This window comes from Physeter macrocephalus, chromosome 6 (genome assembly GCF_002837175.3).
Source record: "Physeter macrocephalus isolate SW-GA chromosome 6, ASM283717v5, whole genome shotgun sequence".
NCBI lineage: Eukaryota > Metazoa > Chordata > Mammalia > Artiodactyla > Physeteridae > Physeter > Physeter macrocephalus.
This window is the reverse complement of record NC_041219.1, coordinates 52206116-52219259: the sequence shown is the minus strand read 5'-3', so window position 1 is coordinate 52219259 and position 13144 is coordinate 52206116. Positions and strand designations below refer to the sequence as shown.

The 13144-nt window shown below is 48.6% G+C and overlaps 1 protein-coding gene across 1 annotated transcript in view; it reads right to left on the bottom strand.

The window, feature by feature from the left end:
* PPP6R2 (protein phosphatase 6 regulatory subunit 2) overlaps positions 1-843 on the bottom strand; it is an 82631-nt gene extending 81788 nt beyond the window's left edge. Inside the window, exon 1 of the mRNA XM_028490789.2 lies at positions 663-843. The gene's annotated coding sequence lies outside the window, so the exon portion shown is untranslated. The remainder of the gene's footprint in view (positions 1-662) is intronic.
* Positions 844-13144: the final 12301 nt, after the last annotated feature.

Genomic DNA, 13144 nt, shown 5'->3' with positions numbered 1-13144 from the left:
AGGGGCCCTAACAGAGAGGCGTGAGGGAGGAAGCAGGGAGGAGGCGAGTGGGGACACCGACAATCTGATGGGGAATCTCGCCTGGGGGGGAACTGATGTTGGGGGCACTGGCAGCACAGGGGGAGGAAGGACATTAGGGGGAGGTTACTCACAGGGAAGAGGGCACTTGGGGGGGGTCCCTGACGTGGGAGACACTGACTGGAAGGGCACCACAGGTGGGGGTGAACACCGCTTTGGGGGACTCCGAGGGGGTAAAGGAGGCGGGAGGGCACTGACACGGGGCACCAACGGAGTGGGGCGGTGGACACTGATGGGAGGTCACTGGTGCGGGTGGACCGTCATGGGAGACACCGGTGGTGGACACTGACACGAAGTCACTGTCAGGGGTGGACACCGTTGTAGAGGACACTGACGGGGCGGGCACTGACATGGGGGAAACTGACCTGGTGGACACTAGCCTGGGGGACGCTGACAAGGGTGGGCACGGGCAAGGCGAGCATCACGGCAGCAGCGACGGGCGGGGCGTGGACGCTGACAGAGGGGTGGACACTGAGGGGGCAGCGACAGGCAGAGGGTGGACGCCGACATGAGGACACTGACGGGGTGGCCCCTCCGGGCCCGGCCAGCCAGTACCGCCGGCTCTGAGCGGCGGCCGCACTCACCTGCCCCGCGGGCCGGGCGTCGCGGCGGCTCCTCGGAGGCCGGGGTGGAGGCCAGGGCGCGGGCGGAGGCGAAGCCCGGGCGGCCTGGGGCGGGCCGCGCGCACATGGGCCCGGCCAGGCGAGGCGCCCACGGACACGGCGCCTACAGACTCAGCGCGGCGGGCCGGCGGCTCGGGACCGGCTCAGGCCGCGGGCGGCGCTCCGGTCACTTCAAAATGGCGGTGGCGGCGGCCGGGCGCGCGCACGCCGGGGGCGGGGCCTCGTGCGGGGGGCGGGGCCTCGTGCGGGGCCTCGCGCTCGCAGCGGGGCGGGGCCTCTAGGTGGGCGGGGACGCGCGGGTGCGGCGGGCGCGGCTTCCTCCGCTGGTCCCTCTGAGGTACCGCAAAGTTTCTGCACGAGCGTAAGTAAGTTTTGATGGGATAATGCGTTTGCGGTGATACATTTTCTAACACAACGTCAGCCCCAGAATAAATAACCCCTCCGGAGGCCTGAAACGATTTGAGGGTCACACATCTGGGACAGGGGTATCCCTGCTCCCTGGGAGCCTTCCTCTAAGGCTGAAGGCCTCTGCGACTGGGGCAGCTGGGTGTCTCCTGAACTCCTTGGGCACTTGGCGTGGACACGGCCAGAGCAACAGTGAGCAGCGGTCAGCTCTCCGTCCTCTCTACTACCCGGACGGGGAGCGTCGGAGCAGCAGCCACCAGACCCATGGTTTTCCCAGGTGCCCCCCAGGTTCTTGTAGTATTTTGCACATTAAAATATGTGCCCATTTGTCGAAGTTGTTTGACTCAATCAAACTGATCTCTAAAATGAGAATTGTTATTTCAGGTGGCAGCGTGAACCATGGGAGACGTTGGAAAAAGAAATGGAACACGTAAGGAACTTCTGGCTGACGCTCTTGCCAGTCATCCCCTTACTGCCTCCCGGCTTCCGATGCACGTGGTCGTGGCGGAAACGGATCTGACCCCTGGCCATGCTGAGCCCTGGGGCAGGGAGAGCGGGAGAGGTTGCGGGAGAGGGTTTGCTCCGGGGCTGCTGGGCGGGCCGGGAGGCGCCCGCTTCCCCACGTCCGGCTCCTGCGGAGACAGCTTACCCTGGACGACTTCCCCAGGCAAACGGCAGGGCAGGTTTCTGGCAAGTTCTGTAGGATGAACTTTCAGGAAGTGGGGATAAAAAAAGCGTCAAGCTTACAACCGCGAATAGATTACAAGCCCTGCAAGCGCAGACCCCACCCCCAAGGCTGGAGGTGCGGTGGGTAGAGCTGCAGAATAGGGGCTCAGGGCTAGGAGTCCAAGTGCTTGAGAGGCATCCACTGGTTGTCCTTCTGTGAGTGCCTGCAGCCCTCATCCTGATCGTGATGTTCTTCTGGGGTCAGCCAGGGCTCCTCCCCTCTCCCACCCCACCCTTGGTTCATCCACATGTCCCTCGACTTCTAACTACAGCCAGCTCTCCTCCTGCAGCCCTGGTCGAGGTTTCTCTCACCTGACTCACAGCAGCAGCCTCCCAACAGGCTCCCTGCTTCTGTCCTGCCACACTTGCTGGAGGCCAGCTTGTCGCAGTCAGCAGAGCACCCAGTGAAAAGAAGTCCAATCCCATCCCTCCCCCAGGGGCTCCCGTGTCACACAGCACGAAAGCCAGCCCTTGCTGCCACCCACAGGCCCTACACAATTGCGTCTCATTTGTGCTCTGCCCCTTGTTCATCTGGCTCCAATCAGGAGACCCTCCTGCCGCAGGCCATTGAATGTGCATCCTGTCACACCCTCTAATTGTCCCCATGCTAACTGACCTCCTACATCTTACTCCATTGTCCCCTTCTCCGTGAGGACTGCCCTGGCCTTCCTATTTCAAATCTCAAACCTACATACATGCATGCACAGACAGACACGCACATGCACACACATGCATGCACATGGGCACACTCACAGCCCCTTTCCCTGTTTGGTTTTTCCTCCTTGTATCAGTAGTCAGGGTTCAATGAGGGGACAGAGAGCACACAGTGACTTCAGAGAAAGTTTGATATAAAAATTACTGAGGGACTTCCCTGGTGGTGCAGTGGGTTAAGACTCCACGCTCCCAGCTTAGGGGGCCCAGGTTCGATCCCTGGTCAAGGAACTAGATCCCACATGCATGCCGCAACCTAGAGTTCACATGCCACAACTAAGGAGCCTGCCTGCCGCAACTAAGACCTGGTGCAACCAAATAAATAAGTTTTTTTAATTACTGATAATGGGATTAATTATAAAGGAGTAAAGAACTATATATTCGAGAAAGGACAAAACTTTCCCTGCATAATGCTTCTGGGATCCAGCTCCATTATTGCAGAGCAGGCAAAGAGAAGTGGATTTGGACCTGAGGCAGTAAGTGGAAAATGGGCAGAGTCTGACCTTCTGGAAAGTCAGCTTCTGTATGCAGCCTTTTAAGCATATTTGAACTTCCATACAACAACAAAACAATGCTATATTTTCACCGAACAAGGTACATCCATCCTTATTGCAAGTGAAGAAATTCTCACTTTCCCCCAAATGAGCATATGTACAGCCCCAGCAGTCATTGTATCTGTCACTGGCTACATTCATTACTCCTCAAATTCTGTCACTGCCCCACTGAATACTCTATTATGCTCTTAAAACTAAATAGTAGGGCTTCCCTGGTGGCGCAGTGGTCAAGAATCCGCCTGCCAATGCAGGGGACATGGGTTCAAGCCCTGGTCCAGGAAGGTCCCACATGCCACGGAGCAACTAAGCCCGTGCGCCACAACTACTGAGCCCGCGTGCCACAACTACTGAAGCCCGCGCGCCTAGAGCCCGTGCGCCACAGCAAGGAGAAGCCCCCGCAGTAAGAAGCCCACACACCGCAACAAAGAGTAGTCCCCGCTCGCCACAACTAGAGGAAGCCCACGTGCAGCAACAAAGACCCAACGCAGCCAAAAATAAATAACTAAAATAAAAATTTTTAAAAACTAAATAGGGCTTCCCTGGTGGCGCAGTGGTTGGGAGTCCGCCTGCCGATGCAGGGCATGCAGGTTCGTGCCCCGGTTCGGGAAGATCCCACATGCCGCAGAGCGGCTGGGCCCGTGGGCCATGGCCACTGAGCCTGCGTGCCCGGAGCCTGTGCTCCGCAGCGGGAGAGGCCATAGTGGTGAGAGGCCCGCGTACCGCAAAAAAAAAAAAAAAAAAACTAACTAAATAGTAAAGTTAACTTCTGACAACTTGTATATTTTTTAAAGTAAATTTGTTATTATTCAGTATAATATATATTATTCCATCTCACTCAAATTTTTTTAAAAATTGGAGTATATTTGCTTTACAATATTGTGTTAGTTTCTTGCTGTACAGCAAACTGAATCAGCCATACATATACATATAGCCCCTCTTTTTTTGGATTTCATTCCCATTTAGGTCACCACAGAGCATTGAGTAGAGTTCCCTGTGCTATACAGTAGGTTTTCAGTTATCTATTTTATATATAGTAGTGTGTATATGTCAATCCCAACTTGTATATTTTTAAAAAATGGAAAGCAGAGGGGACAAAATGGTTAGTTTATATATTATATATGCAAAGAGAAAATGTGCAAAGCTACTACAATCCTTTTCTCTGTAATTGGTCACAAGAAGTAGTTGATAGGTACGGCTCTTTAGAAGAGAACAGTGTTCTCTTCTAAACTGCCTTGTAGTGTGCACAGAACAGTTAGAACAAAGCAGGCTGAATTCAGTATTTCTGACACAGAACGACCAAATAAACTAAATTCTATCACTACAAACACCAAATGCAAAATTATTCACCAGTCAATTAGAAAATGTAGAGCTCTGATATAAAATGAGCGTGCCCCTGAGGCACAGTCGGAACCGGAGGAACTGTGGTTCTGTCCTGCTCTTCTCTTCAAGAGCCCCAACGGTGCAGCGGGACACAGACTGGGGCATCAGAACACTACTGCTCCATAAACCAAGTAGGATCAACACAGAGAAGTGGGCTTCCCTGGTGGCGCACTGGTTGAGGATCCGCCTGCCAATGCAGGGGACACGGGTTCGGTCCCTGGTCTGGGAGGATCCACATGCTGCAGAGCAACTAAGCCCGTGTACCACAACTACTGAGCCTGCGCTCTGGAGCCCACGAGCCACAACTACTGAGCCTGCGTGCCGCAACTACTGAAGCCCGTGCGCCTAGAGCCCGTACTCCGCAATGAGAAGCCCGCGCACCACAACGAAGAGTAGCCCCCGCTCGCCGCAACTAGAGAAAGCCCGTGCGCAGCAACGAAGACCCAACGCAGCCAAAAATAAATAAATTTTTAAAAACACACGCGGAGAAGTCCTCACCTATATACACCATAACCAAATTCCTGCATGCCAAAGACAAAGAAAACCATGAAAGCCACAAGAGAAAAGTGACCCATCACATAAAGGGAAAGAGCGATACAATGAATAGCTGACTTCTCCCAAGAGATGATGGAGGCCGTAGGCAGTAAAATGGCATACTCAAAGTGTTGAAGGAGAAAGCAAACCTGTCAATGAATAAATTCTATACTCAGCATTACTATCCTTCAAAAATGAAGGTGGGAGAAAAGATGAAGGTGAAATAAAGACATTGCCAGATAAACAAAACAAAATTCATTGCTAGGAGATTTGCCTTACCAGAAATACTAAAGAAAGTTCTTCAAGCTGAAAGAAAATGACATAAGATGTTCACTCAAGTCAAGTGAGCTTTATCCCAAGAATGCAAAGTTGGTTTAGCATCCAGAACTCAAATCATGTAATACACTATATTAATAGGATAGAGAATAAAAACCACAGGATTGTTACAATAGCTGCAGAAAAGGCATTTGACTAAATTTAATACCTGTTCAAGATAAATACTCTCAACAAATTAGGACTAGATGGGAAATTCCTCAACTTCATAAAAGGTATCTAGGAAAAATTTGTAGCTAACATCAGACTTAATGGTGAAAGATGTAATGCTTTTTAAAGATTGGAAATGAGGCAAGGATGTCTGCATTCACCACCTCAATTCTACACTGTAGGATTCTGCATGCAAGGAGCTTGGAAGTCACCAATCCATCCTAAGAAGTAAAGGGCTAAACAGACTGAAAAATCAGCAACTCTTCTTGGATCTATAAGAGAAGGGAGGATACAGAGCAAACCACTGCTCCCAAGGTAGGAGAGACAGGCAGGTGAATACAAGTCATCACAGCTTACCAGAGCAAAGATTCATGAGAGAAACCTGCCTGAGAACCTGTGGGGGGGGGTGGGCAAGGTTGGGGGGCTGAACTGTAATTGATGAATTTCTGGAGGCTCAAAGTCAGCAACTGTGAGAGTTAAGAACTCCGGGGGAGCCAGTCATAAGGGAGCCCACACAATACTGTGAGATTTACCCCTGGAGCATGATCAGGTTCCCAAGTAAATATCAGAGCAAAGTCCCCTCAAGCTTTCTGCAGGGGGAGGGAAGGAACCATTTCCTAATGGGACAGAGCACTCTTCTCTCCTTAACAAGGCTGCTCTCAAGGAAAACTTGTTAACCAGAGCCTGACCTGCTGGGGTGTTATCAGAGCCTAACTGACCAGGGGAAGGGAAGTGCCCAGCTCCAGCCTCCTCTGGGCAGCCTGTCCCAACCAAGGGGAGAAAAAGGACTGAGAAACACTTGTGAAGGTCACAGTCCAGAGGCACAGGCTCAGTAAAAGAACTGAGGCCTGATCACAGGACCATAGAAGGCTTCTCCTCTCCCACACCTCACCTCCACATTATTTTTTTTTTTTTTTTTTTTTTTTTTTTTTTTTTTTTTGTGGTACGCGGTCCCCTCACCGCTGTGGCCTCTCCCGCTGCGGAGCACAGGCTCCGGACGCGCAGGCTCAGCGGCCATGGCTCACGGGCCCAGCCGCTCCACGCCCACCTCCACATTATTAAGGCCTATTTATAGAAGTTCCTTTCACCCAGTACATCATGTCTGGCTATCAGGAAAAAATTACAAGGCAATTACACAGTTAAAAGGCAAAAAACCACAATTTTAAGAGACAGCAAGGTTCAGAACCAGATATGGCAGAGATGTTGGAATTATCAGACTGGGAGTTTAAGCAACTATGATTAATATGCTAAGGGCTCTCACAGATAAAGTAGACGACATGTAAGAACAGTTGGGCAATGCAAGCGGAGAGATTGAAATACTAAGAACCCAAAAGAAATGCTAGACATAAAAAACACCGTAGCAGATATGAAGAATGCCTTTGATGGGCTTATTAGCAGACTGGATAACACTGAGGAAAGAATCTCTGAACTGGAGGATATCTCAATAGAATCTTCAAAAACTGAAAAGCAAAGAGAATAAAGACTGAAAAAAACAGAACATCCAAGGACTTTTGTTCTACAAAAGGTGTAACATACACATAATGGGAATATCAGAACAAGAAGAAAGAAACAGAAGAAATATTTGAAATGATTCTACATTGCACTAAAGGTTCTAGTCAGTGCAATAAGGCAAGAAAAAAATTAAAGGCATACAGATTAAAAGGAAGAAGCAAAATTGTCTTTATTCACAGATAACATGATCATCTATTTAGAAAATTCTAAGGGATCTATCAAAAAAATCTGCCAGAAATAATAAACTAGTTTAACAAGGTCACAGGATACAATATCAATATACAAACAACAGTTGTATTTCTACAATTAGAAACAAACAATCTGAAAATGGAATTAAGAAAAAAAATCCAGGGAATTCCCTGGTGGTCCAGTGGTTAGGACTCGGCACTTCACTGCCGAGGGGGTTCAATCTCTGGTCAGGGAACTAAGATCCCACATGCCACTCGGTGTGGCCAAAAAAAAAAAAAAAAAAGAAAGGAAAAGAAAAAGATTCCATTTACAACTGCATCAAAATGAATAAAATACTTAGGAATAAATATAACAAAAGAAGTGCATACAGAAAAGAGTCAATGCAGCAGGCTAACAACTTATCAAAAAACAAAACAAAATCAAACAAACAAACAAATAAAACCCCTGCTTACACAGTTAGCCCTTGACTGGCATCTGAGAACCTGGATTTCAGGAAGGTTCCCACCATCCCTGGAAATGATCAGAGTGGCTCTTTGGGCCAAACAATATGACTTATGTTGAAATCTGCTTTCCTTCCGGGTGCCTGGAATTTTGTTAGGCACCAGGCAGAGACTGCCTATCTGGCCAGCCCTGCAATGGATTGAACAGTGGCCCCACCCAAAAGATATACATCTACCCAAAACCTGTGAATGCGACCTTTGGAAAAAGGGTCTTTGCAGATGTTATTAAGTTAAGATCTCAAGATAGATCATCCTGGATCAGCGTGGGTCTTAAATCCAATGACAAGTATCCTTCTCAGAAAAGGAGAGAAGACAAAGGGAAGAAAGTGATGTAAAGACAGAGACAGAAATTGGAGTGATAAACCTACAAGGATTGCTGGCAGCAACCAGAAGGTAGCATAGAGGCCTGAAATGGATTGTCCCTCGGAGCCTCCGTAAGGAACCAACCAGGCTGACACCTTGATTTCAGGCTTCTGGCCTCCTGAACTGTGAGAGAACAAATTTCTGTTGTTTGAAGTCTCCAGGTTTGTATCAGTTTGTTACAGCAGCCTTAGGAAATAAATATAAGTTCCCAATAAAACCGTGGGTGCTGAGTTTCTGATGAACTTACCTGGTTGGCAACATTTCACACCCATTGTATCAACTCCCTGGGACAATTAAGTTTGTCCTGTGTAACTATGTGACCACCGTGAAAGCTGGCACCTGGTCTCCCCCAAACTTAGCCCCATGAGCCTTTTCCCTTTGCTTATTCTACCTTGTATCCTTTTCCTGTAATAAATCATGGCCATGAAAATGACTCTATGCTGAGTCCTATGAGCCCTCATACAAATCATCAAATCTGGGGGTGGTCTTGCAACTCCCATGCAATAAAAACTACAAAACACTGCTGAGAAGAATTAGACAAGACCTAAATAAATGGAGAGACATGCTGTGTTCATGGATTAAAAGACTCAATATTGGGCTTCCCTGGTGGCACAGTGGTTAAGAATCCGCCTGCCAATGCAGGGGACACGGGCTCAAGCCCTGGTCTGAGAAGAACCCACATGCCGCAGAGCAACTAATCCCGTGCGGCATAACTACTGAGCCTGTGCTCTAGAGCCTGCGAGCCACAGCTCCTGAAGCCTGCATGCCGAGAGCCCGTGCTCCACAACAAGAGAAGCCACCGCAATGAGAAGCCCGCGCACCGCAATGAAGAGTAGCCCCCGCTCGCTGCAATTAGAGAAAAGCCCACGCGCAGCAATAAAGACCCAACTCAGCCAAAAGTAAATAAATAAATTTATTATTTTTTAAAATTCCTTAAAATAAAAAGACTCAGTATTGCCAAGATGGCAATTCTCCCCAAACCTGATCAACAGATTCAGTGCAATATCAGTGAATTTTTCAGCAGATGGTCCTTTTTTTTTTAAAATAGAAACCGACGAGCTAATACTAAAATTTACACAGAAATGCAAAGGATTGAGGTAGCCAAAACAGTTTTGAAAATTAGAGGACTCACACTTCTTGAATTCAAATGTACTATAAAGCTAGAATAATCAAGACAGAATAGAATTGGCATAAGGATAGGCATATGTATCAATAGAACAGAGTAGCAAAAAAAAAAAACCCTCAAAAATGTGATCAATTGATTTTTTTTTTATAAAGGAGCTAAGTCAATTCAATAGGGAAGCCTTTTTTTTTTTTTTTTTTTTTTTTTTTGACCACGCTGCACGGCTTGTGGAATCTCATTTCCCTGACCAGGGATTGAACCCGGGCTGCGGCAGTGAAAGCCCAGAATCCTAATCACTAGGCCACCAGGGAACTCCCAAGCAATATCTTTTTTTTTTTTTTTTTAAAGAGACAGTCTTTGACTTATAATAATTTTTTAAAATTAATTAATTATTTATTTATTTGGTTGCACTGGGTCTTAGTTGTGGCAGGCGGGCTCCTTAGTTGTGGCAGGCGAGCTCCTTAGTTGTGGCATGTGAACTCTTAGTTGCGGCATGCATGTGGGATCTAGTTCCCCGGCTGGGGATCGAACCAGGCCCCCCTGAATTGGGAGCATAGAGTCTTAACCACTGCACCACCAGGGAAGTCCCCCAAGCAATATCTTTTTAAAAAGTGATACTGGAAAAATTGGTTATCCACATGCCAAAAAAAAAAAAAAAAGTTAAACCCTTACTTCACACCATACACCAAAATTAGTTCAAAATGGATCACTGCCCTAAATCTGAGAGGTGAAATACTTCTAGAAGAAACATAGGAGAAATTATTTGGGTTAGGAAAAGATTCGATAGGTACGAGACCATAAGCATACTACCAAAAAGAAAAATATTCATAACTTAGACTTCATCAAAATAAAAAACCTTTGCCCTTCAAAAGATGCCATTAAGAAAAATAGAAGGGCTTCCCTGGTGGCGCAGTGGTTGAGAGTCCGCCTGCCGATGCAGGGGACACGGGTTCGTGCCCCGGTCCGGGAAGATCCCACATGCCGCGAAGCGGCTGGGCCCGCGAGCCATGGCCGCTGAGCCTGCGCGTCCGGAGCCTGTGCTCCGCAACGGGAGAGGCCACAACAGTGAGAGGCCCGCGTACTGCGAAAAAAAAAAAAAAAAATAGAAGACAAGCTACAAACCAGGAAAAAATTTTTAAATCCTATGTCTGATAAAGGACTTGATTCTAGAATATATATTTTAAAAAAATCTTACAACTCATAAGATGAATGACCCAATTTTAAAAGAGGCAAAAGATTTAAATAAACATTTCACCAAAGAAGGTGATACAAATGACTTACAGGCACATGAAAAGATGCTCAAGGGACTTCCTGGTGGTCCAGTGGTTAACACTCTGCGTTCCCAATGCTGGGGGCCTGGGTTCGATCCCTGGTCAGAAAACTAGATCCCACATGCATGCCGCAACTAAGAGTTCGCATACCGCAACTACGAGCCCGCATGCCACAACTAAGAGCCCACATGCCACAACAAAGATCCTGCATACTGCAACTAAGACCTGGTGCAGCCAAATAATATTTAAAAAAAGAGATGCTCCACATCAGTCATCATTAGGGAAATTCTAAATTAACCCACGTGTCACTACACAACCCCCTGGACGGCTACAATTAAAAGGCTGACAACCTCAAATCCTGGTGAGGATGTGGAAAAACTGGAACCTTCATACATTGCTGGTGGTAACGTCAAATGGTAAAGCCACTTTGGAAAATAGTTTGACAGTTTCTTATAAAGTTCAACATAAACTGAACATACAGCCCAATACTTTCACTCCTAGGTATTTACCCAAGAGAAGTTAAAACAGGTGTCCACAAAAAGACTTGTACAGGAATGTACATAGCAGCATTATTACAGGCAAAAACTGGAAACGTTCCAAACATCAATTGGTGTGTTGACTCTAACAGCATAACAGCCAGTTGTTTCACCGGCAAAAGTAAGTTTATTCAGGAAGAGCCAGAGGAACTGCAATTCATGATGTGGAAACTACGGCAGACTACAAGTAAATCCAAAAAACACGAAAAGGGAGTTTGCTTTTATAGGGAAAAGAGGTCAGTTGGGAGGTACTGCGTTAACTAGAGTCCACTGGAGGAGCATGGAGGCTTCCCATTCATTGTTTGGGCTGTGACAGTCTCTGATTGGCTGGGATGTCCTTGGGCCGGAGGGATTTCTTCTTCCTGTTGGAGAGAGAGTAGAGGCACCTGTCTTCCTGTTTCTGGTAATTGAGGATGCACGGTGGGCATGACAGAACCCCCTAACGACCTGTCCTGGCTCCACGTTCAACTGAGGTTTCTTTAAATAATTCCACTGTGAAAGGTTAAAGAAAATGTCATGTATCCAGACAGTGAACTACTATTCATAGAAAGGAACAAACTACTGATATATACAACATGGATAAACTTCAAAAATATTATGCCAAGTGCAAGAAACCAGACAGAATAGGCTGCATATTGTATGTATTGGCGTCCTAGGGCTGCTGCAACAATTACCACAAACTTAGTGGCTTACAACAATGCACACTTATTATCTTACAGTTCTGGAAGTCAGAAATCTGAAATGAGTCTTATGGGGCTTAAATCAAGGTGTCAGCAGAACTGCATTCCTTCTGGAGGCTCTAGGGGAGAATCGTTTCCTTGCCTGTTCTAGTTTCTGGAGGCTGCCTGCATTCCTTGGTTCATGGTCCCTTCCTCCATCTTCAAAGCCAGCAGTGTGGCAACTACCAGTTTCTCTCTCTTATTCCCTTATCACATTGCCTTCTCTGACTCATTTTGGCCTATGGACTGTAGGCAGAAGTGCTGTAGATATCACTTGTCTGCCAACGCAATTAATAGCAGGCCTCCATTAAACCCTTTTCCACTGCCAGTGACCTAGGAGGCCATGTGTTCCAGAGGTAAGTCAAGGAGAGCCACCTGACTCTCCCACCAGTCCATCCACAGTGAAAAACCTGCTGAAGACTTGAGGGTTGTTACTCCAACCTAGCCTACCCTAGCCTAACTTTGGAGTGGGGAGCTTTAGTTTAAAAAAAAAAAAAAGGAAAAAATACATAGCGTGTCAGTTAAGTTATTGTCTCAGCTCCAAAGTCGCCCTTCCATGATCGGCTGTGTGATGCTGGGGGGTGGGGGGGACTCTGCGGCCACATTTCGAGGAGCAAGGGCTGGTGCCTGGCTCTACCAAGAGGAATGCTGGAGGGAGATGCGACGTCAAAGAGGGAGGGGGGCTTGCCCCCCCCCAGCCACACTTCGCCGCCGCAGCAGAAAATAAAACGGCACAGGTGGCTCAAATTATGTGTGTTATACGCTGTGTCTGGTTTCGACAGACAGGTCTGGGACAGTGTGCAAGGCAGCCCAAGAGGGGGCCCGGAAATATCTGAAAGAGCGCTGGACTCAAGAGGCGAGGAGAGGACTGGCGCGGGCGGGTCTGCACGCACTGACGACCAGGCCATTGGAAACAAAGATGCCCCAGTGGTCAGACACGAACTCCGGACGTGACAGCCCTCTGCAGGACCCCATGCCCGGAGGCGACCCCAGGGAGAAAACTCGAGGGACTCCCAGAATCGCTGGAATCTGTGTGTGATAGTTAGTAGAATGGGAGCTCGTAAGGACGAAATCCGGTTAGGAAAGCTGGCCGGGTAAGGTACCCGCCACTCTCGACTTGGCCCGTCCTCACGGTGTCCCCGGGGACCGCGACCCCGCCATAACCCGTCTTCCCCCGTGCTCACACGCCTCGCCGGAAGTCCCTCCTCCAGGCTTGGGGCCGCTCTGGCCCGCACGGTCCCTTCTCTTTGGTGGGCTCTGTGCTGCTCCGCCGCACGGCGGTCCTCCGGCCGCCAGGGGCGTGCGAGGCTGCGTCCGGGCCGTTCTGGTCCGCGACGGCCGCTCGACTGCTCCGCGGAGCGGTCCGGGCGCGCCCAGGCTACCGCCTCCAGTCCGTTCCCCCGGCAACGCCTCGGGCCGTTCCCCCGGCAACGCGCG